Genomic DNA, 11706 nt, shown 5'->3' on the forward strand with positions numbered 1-11706 from the left:
AGCCATTAGAAAAATATGAATCAAATATTGATTAGTGCAACAGTTCTAAACGTATACAATGTGCTGAGGCTATTGAAAGAGCTGGGACAGTGTTGCACAAATTCCCTTGTGAAAATGGTGAAATAAGGGCAATATCTTTGGGGAAATTGAAATGCCAAATAAGTATACATTTTTTATTTTTTAATTTTTTAAATACTTACAGTAATTCCATCTTTCATTCAGACAGTGTGTCGACTGGGTACATATATCTTGTACTAACAATTGTAATTAGTATTTTTCTTATCAATATAACAATCATGTTTTCTTTATAAGTCATTATCTCTTATATCTGTTATCTTTATTACAATCTTATTTCTTTATATATTCATCTACTCTATTTTAACTTGTTTTATTTTCCAACCATTGATAAAATAGATCAGTGGTGGGATTCAATTTTTTGTACTACCGATTCTGTGGGTGTGGCTTGGTGGGCGTGGCATGTCTTGGTGGGCATGTCTTGGTGGGCATGGCAAGGGAAGAATACTGCAAAATCCCCATTCCCTCCCCATTCCTGGGGGAAGTTTACTGCAAAATCCCATTCCCTCCCCACCCCACTAACCTGTTGTCCAGCTCTGTTCTCCTGGGATTTGGGAGGCAGAGAATAGATGGGGGTGGGGCCAGTCAGAGGTGGTATTTGCCAGATCTCCGAACTACTCAAAATTTCTGCTACCGGTTCTCCAGAACTGGTCAGAACCTGCTGAATACCACCTCTGAAATAGATCCCATACCATGTAATATTCAGTTTCTTCTTTTTCTTTAATTGCCAGTGTTAATCTATTCATTTCTGCACATTCAAATATTTTCTCAATCACTTTCCCCTCTGCTGGTATTTTATCGCTTTTCCAGTTCTGAGCAAATACAATCCTAGCTGCTGTTAATACATGAATAATTAAGTATGTTTCTTCTTTTGCTGTGACCTTCTGGTACCATTCCTAATAAAAATATTTCAGGTTTCAAATCTATATGTTTATCATTTTTTCCAACCATGTAGGTATTTTTGTCCAATATCTTTTGGCTTCTGCACATGTCTACCACATATGGTAAATATGTTCCAGGTGTCTGATGGCACTTCCAGCATTTGGCTGATTTGTCTTTAAACATCTTTGCCAGTTTTGTTTGTGCAAAGTGCGATCTATAAAACTTCTTATACAAATTTTCTTTGTATGCTGTCGATATTGTTAATTTATAATTTCTTTCTCATAGCTTCTGACATTTGTCTAATTCTATAGTGTACCCAAAGTTTTTCGCCCATGCTATCATTTTTTCCTTTACTTGCTCTTCTTCTAGTTTGACACCTAATAAATAACAATACAATTTTTAAATCAACTGTCCTCCGTTCCTGTTAATGTTTTATCCAGTTCTGTCAACTCATTGTGGATACCTTCAGCTTTAACATCTTTTTCATATCTTGATTGTATTTGCATATATGAGTACCAATGTATATCAACCCCTTGTTCATTCAATTCTTGTTTGGTTTTGAATTCACGCTTTTCATTCAATATATCCTTATATCTAACAATAGTTCCCATTTTACCGATATACTTCCATTGTTGATAACCAGACTGGAATTTTCAGATAATGTTGTTCTCTAGTTTGTCCCATACTAACAATAAAGCATTCCTAATAAAATATCTTCAAAAATAACCATGTATCTTACTTCCCCTGTACCACAGAAATGCATGCCAACTCAATTGCAAATCATGTCCCTCCAGTGTCAACATCCTTGTGTTTCTTAACTTCATCCATTCTTTCATCCAAGTTAGTACTGTGGCCTGATAATATATTTCCCAGTTAGGTAACCCTTCTCTGGTTCTTGCATCCTGTAACGTTTTAAGGTTACTTCTTGCTTTCTTCCCTTGCAATACATATTTCAATACTATTTTGTTCATATCTTCAAAGTATTTTTTTCTCCAGTTTTATCAGAATTGTTTGAAACAGATACAACACTTTTGGTAATATATTCATCTTAATCATTGTACTTCTTCCTATTAATGATAATTGCATATTATCCCATTTTTCCAAGTCTGTCTTAATTTGTTGTTTTAATTTATAGTAATTATCTTCCTTAATCGTTCCACATCTGGCTATTAACTGGATCCCTAGATATTTTACTTTCTTTGCAATCTGAATATGTAATCTCTCCATTAACTCTCTTTTCAAATCAAATCAACCTTTATTGTCAGAGTACAACATGTGTACAATGAGTCTCCCTTCATTTTTTGTTTCTCTGTTTCTGTCATATTTTTTACCAGTACCTTAGTTTTCCCCTTATTTATTTTCAGTCCTGCCACTTTTCCATATTCCTCTATCTTATTTATCAGCTTAGGTCATGTTCCTAATGGTTCATCTAATATAAAAAGCAAGTTATCTGCAAATGCCTGTATTTTGTATTCCTCCTTTCTTATTTCCATCCCTTTTATTTCCTTATCTTTGCTAATATTTCTATTTAATACTTCTAAGATTAATACAAATAGTAATGGTAACAAGGGACACCCTTGCCTTGTTCCCTTTTTAATGTTAATTTTTTTCAGTCATTTCTCCATTTACCATCACCTTTGCATATTGTTTGTAATATATTGTCTTAATCATTTTAATAAACCTTTCCCCAAAGTCCATTTCTTCCATTTGTGCCAGCATTAACTGCCAGTTCATGTTGTCAAAAGCCTTCTGTGCATCTAGGAATATCAACACCATCTGTTTCTCTGGATGCGCTTCATAGTATTCCAAAGTGTTCAGGATTATTCTCATATTGTCTTTTATTTGTCTCTTGGGTAGAAACCCATTTTGTCTAGGTGTATAAATTGGTTTAGAAATCTCTAGTCTTTTTGCCATCATTGAGGCAAATATTTTGTAGTCCGAGTTCAATGAAGATATTGGTTTATAATTCTTAATCGGTTGTAAGTCAGTATCTTCTTTCAGTATTAGCATAATGTAAGCTTCCATCCATGAGTTAGGTATTTTTGCCTCCATCAGTATTTCATTGACCACTTCTAACAATAGAACAACAACTCAGGGAATCCTGCAGGATTTTATACATTTCTTCTGATAAGCCATCCTGTCCTGGTGCTTTTCCATTGTTCTGTCTTTTAATTGCTTCTGTTAATTCCATCATTGCAATTCTTCCCTCTAACATTGTTTTAATTTCTTCTGGTACTTTAGGGAGTTCTGCTTTTTTAAAGTATTCTTTAAATTCTTCTCCTCCCATTTGTTCTTGTTCATATAGTTTCCCCATAATATTTTTGAACTATTTCTTTTTCTCTTCATTTCTGTAACAGAGGTTGCCTTTGTGATCTATTAGTTGGGAAATCCATCTCTTCCTTCTCTTTCTTCAGTCTATATGCCAGCCACCTTCCTGGTTTATTTGAATTTTCAAAAACGTTTTGTTTAGAACTTTTTATTTTTTGTGCTATTTCTTCTTTGTCTATTATTTCCATTTTGTGCTTTGTTAAATTCATTTTATTTTGTATGTCCTTTCTTTGTGGGTTCCTTTGGAGTTCCTTCCCCAGCTTTTTATATTCTTCTAGTACTTTTTGTGCCTGTCTTTTCTTTCTGTTTCTCTTTCCCGTCTATGTTATAGTTAGTCCTCTAATATATGCTTGAACTGTATCCCATACGTTTTGTAATGAGATTTCCTCTTTTCTATTTTTATTAAAGAACAATTCCAATTCTTTTCCCATACATTTAATATACTCCTTTTCTCTTAATATTAAATTATTCACTGTCCATCTTGACCTCTTTTTTTGTTCCTTCCATTATACTTTAATCAGGTTATGATCTGCCCATGTGTTTGTTTCAATACTTATTTCTTGTATGTTGAAAGTTAGATCTGTCCACATCATATCAATCCTAGGCCAGGACAAATCTCTATTCGAATAAAATGTATATTGTTTAGTTTTGGGGTGTATTTCTCTCCATGCATTTTGGATTGCTAACTCTTCCGTCCTCTTGAAGAAGGATTTTGGTAATGTTTTCCTGTCCTTTTTGTTTATCTTTTGTGTTTTATATTTCAGTATCCACTATTTCAGCATCCATTATTGGATTAAAGTCTCCCAGGATGCATATACTTTCATATTCTAGTTCCATTACTTTCTTATGTAAATTATCATAGAATTCTTCTTGATTCTCATTTGGTGCATGTATTGCCGCTAGTAATGTTTGTTTATAATTAATCATTATTTCCACCATTAGCACCCTCCCTTCATTATCTTGAGATATTTGTTTAGCTTTTATTGTATCTTTAATATATAGTGCTACTCCTCTTTTACTTTGTTGTGCCAGGGAGATGTATAATTTCCCATTTTTGGGATAGTCCAATATTTTATCATGTTTTTTTTTGAACAAGTTTTATTGATTTTCCAAAACAATACACAGACAAACAAAACATAGAATATAATGACATAAGAGTTTTTTTTCTTAAAAAGCCAATACAACATCTTATTTAAAGACAGAATTATTCCAAGTTATCACATTTCCAAACAAGCACAATTTGATATATATATTTACCTTATCTGTTCATCTTCATATCTTATCCCAAACTTCTCTTTATTACTTCCTTTCCTTCTATTTATTCAAATTATATCTCTTCAACTTTAGATTGTGTACATTTTTTATATCCATCTGTCTTATACATTTTCATTATTCTCTTCCAATAAAAAAAACAAACAAGACATAAAACATAAAAACATAAACATCTTTTCTGAAAATTGCTTGATCCCAGGTTAAAACTCATCGTACAGACACCTCTTCAAAAATCATGTTCCTTTTATATATCATTCCATATCTTATTACCGTTTCCCATTTTCTATATATCTTCTTCCTTTTTTTAACTCTCTTAGTTTTATTCTACTTATCTCAGTTCAAGTCATAATATTTAACATTCTTTGTCTGTTCTCAGCTATCCATTCATTTTTTCTCTTTAAACAAAACCTCTCCTGTACACTAATTAGAGTATGACGCCTTTAACTCTTTCCCCTAACCTAATAATACTTAATATCACACATAACTTGTATTGGGACTCTGTTTAGCACATCCTAAAGTCACATCATATATTATATAAAAAGAAAAAGAAAAAAGAAAGAACGACAACAACAAAGAAATTTATAGATATATAATATAGGTAGTACCCCTGTCAAAACCATTTTAATCGTACCTATTGATACTTATTTATATATTTATATCTTAAACATTTTATTCTATAAATGCCTATAATAACACAATCTTATGTACTTTACAGAATCCCTTTTTCAATTAAGTTTACCCATTGTCTCTAAATAAATTTTGTTTCCTCAGATCTTGCTTCCAATCATTGAGACTTCTCACCCCTTCCTTTCTCCCTTGCTTATTCTTTTCCTTACCCTTTTTCCCCCTTTGCCTTTCCACCTCCCTTTTCTTCTTGTGCTTTCCCCCTTCCTGTTGTTTTCTAACCTTATATCTACCCTTCAACTCATTTTTATCTTTTTTGGTTGTTTTTTTAGGTTTTAAAATCCCTTTTTCCTTTTCCTCTTCCTCCTTCTTCTCCCCCAATAGGGTCACATGTTCATCAAAAATGGTTCCTTCTTTGTCCCAATTATCCTGCTGCGCAATCAATTCTCCATAGGAATACACCGCCATTTCTAGAGATTGAAAAAGAATGTCCAAGGTATCTTTCCAGTCTTGTTCTTCCTTTTTATATTTTAGATATTCAGTTTTAAATTCATCCAAAAGTGGTGCCATTATAAAGAGGAGAAATTTTTCCCAAAACAACCACCCGAGTGTTTTTAAACAAAGAAAAAAAAAGTTTCCCAAAAAATGCAAAGTCACCAAACAATCCAGATAGACTATTTCATTTAGCACTTTTTCTCTTTTTCCATTTCTTTTTCTGGGGTTGCTATTAAATCACAAAATTCCAATTATAGTATGTCTTTTGAAGTCTTATTAATGTTCAAATGGCTCTTTAAAATTCTAGGCAGTCTGCTCCTTATTTTCAATTTCTACTTCAATTTTTTTCCTCTCCCTTCCCACTCACAGCAGAAGAAAAAATTTTCTTTAAATATTTAGAAATCCATATCCCTTTAGCATTAGCATAGTCTTTAGCATTTAGCATACCTTCAATGCGGGTTTCCGATTTCTCTCAAAGCTGTTCCGTTTGGAAGGAGAGTGAAAAGAAAAAAAGTTTTCCCTTTGATATCCATTCGCTGCTTACTCAGTCTGGGAGCAATGTGTCTTTAGTAGGTGTTAAATACCAGGATACTTTCACTGTTCCTTTGTCCCGGTCAGCAAAATCAGTTTCACTTCTTCACAAACCCCTCCAGCACATTCCTTTCCCCGGCTGAGCTCTTCTAAGTGGCGGCCGTTAAGACCGCCGTTCAGTTGCCATTGGAGAGGGAGATTTAGCCGGCTAGGGAAGAGAGATGCGATGTCTCTCGTCCCTGCCAGAACCCCCCAGTCTTCACCACCTTCTACAAAGGTGGCTTAGCCCCGAAGCCAAATGGCTCGAGGCACTCAGGCAGTGAACACAGGCAGAAACCGTGCACAGTCACGGAATCCTGCCTGCACCGAAGCACCACAAGCCGGAAGTGTGCATCATGTTGTTTTTTTATGTGTACCTCTTGTAAACAAATTATACCCAATTTTAGTTTCACTAATTTATTAAAAATGTTTTTTATTGCAGAATTCAGTCCATTTATATTAATTGACATCAATTTTATTGCTTCTTCCATGTTTTTATTTATAATAAGCATTTATTGCTCTTGTTGCTCTTATCTCCCTTGCTTCCTTTGGTTTAACTTCTTCTCTTATCACTCTTTCTTCTTGTTCTCTTTCCTCTCCTCTTTGTCTTCTCTCTCCTACAGTTTCCTATCTTTGTTTGATTTCTTCTATTTCCCTCGCTCTCTCTCCCTCTTGATCTCTAAAATACTGGTCATAAAATTGCTCCGCTTTCTCTATTGAATCTAGCCTGTGTCTCTGTTCATGCCATGTCACCATTATTCCCTCTGGTGTCAGCCATCTAAAATTAATCCCTCTTTTAATTAAACATTTTGTCAAGAATTGATATTCCCTCCTTAAATCTCTGACGCTTCTTGGTATTTGCTTCAAAATTGTTATCGCCTTCCCTTGTATTTCAATGTATCGTCTCTTGCTTTCTGTAATATTTGTGTTCTTGTCGCTTTGTGAATCTAACTTGTACCTCCCTTGGTAACTTGTTCCTCAGTGTGTGTCTGGTCTGTACTTCAAATATTTCATCTATATCTACCATTACTTTTTCTTTTGTCACTTCCAAGGCCCCTGCCAAAAAGTCTGCCATTATTTCTGCTAAATTTTCTTCCTTTTCTTCCTCAATGTTTTGAAATCTTAAATTGGTGCGATCCATTTCCAACAAGAAATTTTTTCTCTCCTTATTTTGGTCTGCTAGTGTCAGCCTATAGCCCATTTCTCCTTCTCCTTTTTCTGTTATGTCTGCTCTCTTCTATTTTTCCCATACATTCCTCATTTTTCACCATCATTTGCTGGATGTTCTCTACCTTTTCTTCTACATTCCCTACCTTCCCCTCTACATTCCCTACTTTCTCTTCCAATCTCCCTATTTGTTCTTGTAAAGCTTGGAAAATCATTTTAATTTTGGCTTCCATTGTAACCCTCTTTTCTTGCTGTAACATAATGTCCAGAGATCTTTGTCTGGCAGGACCTGAAGTAGCTGAGAAAGAGGCAGAAGATGGGACAGATGTTGTTGCTTTCTTCATTTTGAGATATTGTGTTTGTTGTCTCTTTATAATTTCTTTATAATCTGTCATGTAAGATCCAATCAAGTCAGCAAATCAAAAGTAATTTATAATCCACAGCAAAGTTTTCTCCCAAATTCTTCAGGTTCTTCTGTAATGAGCAGTTTAACCTATTAAAGAAACAAGTGTGCAGTCTGCAAAAATTTAAAAGGAACAGTGTCCCTTCATTAGACACAGGTTCATGAACTTGAAAAGTAATGTTGTAAGGACCTGCCTCAGCTATCTTCTGAGAAAAATATGACTTTTGAAAAGGTAGCAGTTAAAAAAGAAACTTTTACTGAGAGAAAGTAATCGCAGAGAAGTCAGGCAGAATTTGAAAAGCCCGTACAAAGCCTCAAGCTATTTTTCCCTCTTCAAACCCTGCCCAATCCCCCAATCCCTCGGTAGCCAATAATACCTGCAAATGTGTTTTGAGAAACTCTGAGGTGTTAACTTGATAATAGTTCACTCTCGGGGCACTGCGACCTTTCAAATGTGGCTTTGGCATTTGACCACTTTAATGGTTGGCTAGGTTTAGGCTTGTCTTTAGTTTTTAAAAGATTAGTGATAAGGAGAGTTATCTGAACAAATGAGGGGATGGCTTGCTGGTAAAAGTTCACAAATCCCAGGAAGCTCTGTAGTTGCTTCCTTGTGCAAGGCAGAGTCCACTCTAACACTGCCCAGACTTTCTCTGGGTCCATTTCAGTCCTCTCATGGGAGATCCAGTACCCCATGTAATCTATTCTATCTTGATGGAATTTGCACTTGGAAAGTTTGGCTTAAAGTTTAGCAGCACACAGTTTCTTGAGAACATCCCCAACCCGCTTCACATGCCCTGCCTTCATTTCAGTGTAGATTAAGATGTCACAAAGTAGACTAGTACTCCTTTATATAAGTGTTCATGCAGCACCTCATTTATCAGCTGCATGAAGACTACAGGTGCCCCCTGTAGCCCAAAGGGAAGCACACTAAATTGAATGCAACCGAGTGGGCAATTAAAAGCGGTCTTCCATTCATCCCTTTCCTCTGATCCTGATGTGGTAGTATGCCTCTCATAAATCCAGTTTAGTAAAAAAAAAGATCAACTTCCCCTTTGCCAAGTGGGCCAGCATGTCCTTCATCAGAGGAAGCGGTTACACATTTTCCATACATACCGCTTTCAGAGCACGATAATCCATGCAGAGATGAAGAGATCCATCTTTTTTCTCTCTGAATAGAACTGGGCCGCTACCCGGGGTCCCACTGCTTGGCTGAACTCCTGGCCCAGGTTTTTAACAATAAAAATAGAGCTGTGTGCATGTGTGCTGTCAGGATTCCAGCAGCTACCCCAATTAAATCATGAGTCTCGAGCCAAACTTCCAAAACTTCAAAAGGATTTATTGGGAGTTAACATGTCTGGCACTGCCTGGGTGTAGCCAACTCTGAGACACATAATTCATTGTCACCCTTGACCCTGGTTTCCCCCCCCCCTGGGTGTATCATAATTCATATTCTTCAATGTGACACATCCATAGCCATGAGTCATCAATCATGTTCTCCCATTAGATATTTGCACAGCAGAAACTTCAGTCACCTAATTACTATTTTTGAAAAACTATTTATAGAATGCACTTTCGATTTCCAAGCTGCCACACTGCTCTTTCAAACCCCTTCCCCCCCTTTCTGTTGGCAACTCTAAAAAGACCATATAAATATTTTATGAGTTGACATGTGCACTTGTCCACCACTCACACAAATCGAGCTGTGTGCATGCATCCACTTGCCTGCTGCTCACACAAATGGGAACTGCATGCGCACATGTGCTCACCCTCCACTCAAGCAAATGGTGCTGTGTGCATGCAGTCATCTGTAGCCCAGAGGTTGTAGGCTCCTGCCATAAGCATTCTTGTATAATAGTTGCATACTAGAGCCATCTTAACTCTTCACTTACATAGATGTTGATTAATATAAGTCTTGTCTATAACTGGCCACAGGAACTAGAAGATTTGGCTAATTCCTAGGAAAGTGAGATGTGCTAAAATGAATTAAAGATTTACATAAATAATTCAGGAAAGACTGAAACCTCATAATGAAAGCTGAGCTTAGAAATCTGCACACGTTCCTCTTTATTCTGTTCAGTATGCTGGGAATAGGCCAATTTCAATAAAGATTAAAATAATCCTCTATGAGGGCTTATTTTAACCATCATCGTGATTATTCTATGAAAACAGAATTAAATAAATTCTATTAACTGATGAGACTAATTTTTAATTTCTATTTATATAAATGACAAAATCCTGCCATGGGTAGGTCAAGGGCATTAGTAAAGTAAACCAAACAGGTAAGATTACAGCATCAGGCTTGTAGAAAGCCTAGAATAGTGCTTAATCCTGCTGGGAATGGATTTGCAATGGGACACCAATAAAATGGCATTTTGACACTCACCATCTTTGTTCTTTCAGGTCCTATGAACTGCATGCTCCTTAGCATGAGTTGCTAAGGAGAGAGATCCACATGGAATGGACCTCAGGTTTGCAGGGATGAAGTTGCAACATCAAAGCAGAATAATCCTGGCTGGAAAAGCTACTCTTTACTTGGAATGGTCAGACCACCAAAAGAACGTGCTACTGTCATCAGTAAAGCTGGCAAATTCCATATTCCCATTACAATCATTCTCCATGCAAAAGCAGAACAATAATCACAAGGATAGGAACATGTTGTAGAGTAAACAAACATTAGTGGAAATCCAAGCCCCTCTGTACTCTTGAAAACTTTGCTAAAGTCAATCTTTTACTATTATGTATCTTTTAAGAGGGCACGATATATAAGCATGTCTCCACTGATAAGAATTCTACTCATCATACTGAAGTTCAGTATGGGGTACTTGCAACAATTCCAGTCTCATAGACTTCTACTGTTAACAATAGAAAAAGCAACTAACAAATTATTCTAGATCATTGTAGTTGGCATACATCTCTCACACAAGGGTTTCCCTAACAGCTCTGGGTGGCATATTTCTGAAGCACCATTGGCTTGTTTCTTTCAGAGGGCAAAACACATCCTCCAGATCCCAAGAGATCTCAGACATGTAGGGGGATGAATAGGATAAAAAGGTTCTGTGTTCTTTGCATATGTAATGACTCAGATAAGACAACAGCTAAATTATTTAGAATTGTGTGCATACCTGTGCCCATTTTAACTTTGAAACACAGTAACTTTGAGGTCTTTATTAAAGTAGTATTTGACTTGTAAGTGCTGTATACCCAGGAGCAATAGAGTTGTATCTCACATTGCCAAGCATTAAACAAATCTTGCGACTGAGGAACTGCATTTTCTTTATTGAATACAAATCTGTCTCAGCAGAGGGGAAGGACACTTTTTCTAGGAATGCAATAAAGAAATAGGCATTTTCCTACCTAATGGTAGGAAAACAGAATACTGTTCTTGTTTCCACAAATGATAATAACATAGCCTGACTCCCATAGCATAGTGAAGCAGCAACTTGCTTTGAGCTTTTTCATTGTGGTGTTTAACGCAAAAGGTCTGAACATGTGTACATGACAGATACCCTTGCCCAGTAAAAAAACCTTGGAGGTTCACATGAAAATTTGGGATAGATTTTTCTTTCTAGGAGCAAAGACTTGAATCTGAATTTGGGGATGAACTAAATCCTTTAGAATTTTCCTATTATGCTCTTCTGTAAATATTAATTAAAAAGCCATTATATAAATCCTACATGATATTTGTGTGTGTGAAATCAAAATAATACTAACACATTTAAATGCAGTAAATATGGAAAAATATAATGGTTCAACATCTATTGCTTTTCAAAAATAGAACACATGAACTACTTGCTCTGAAGAAAGCAGTAAAAGAATGAGAATAGGGGGAAAATGGACAGATGGCTAGATCTATGAAATAAATCTGTTGGTATTTAATCTACAGAGACTCT

General features: G+C 35.7%; 1 protein-coding gene across 1 annotated transcript in view; it reads left to right on the top strand.

Moving 5' to 3' along the window:
• RELL2 (RELT like 2) overlaps positions 1–11492 on the top strand; it is a 74327-nt gene extending 62835 nt beyond the window's left edge. The window contains exon 7 of the mRNA XM_087930557.1: positions 10217–11492. The gene's annotated coding sequence lies outside the window, so the exon portion shown is untranslated. The remainder of the gene's footprint in view (positions 1–10216) is intronic.
• Positions 11493–11706: the final 214 nt, after the last annotated feature.

Source organism: Pseudonaja textilis, chromosome 3 (assembly GCF_049901715.1).
Source record: "Pseudonaja textilis isolate UNSWEBS1 chromosome 3, rPseTex1.2, whole genome shotgun sequence".
NCBI classification, from domain to species: domain Eukaryota; kingdom Metazoa; phylum Chordata; class Lepidosauria; order Squamata; family Elapidae; genus Pseudonaja; species Pseudonaja textilis.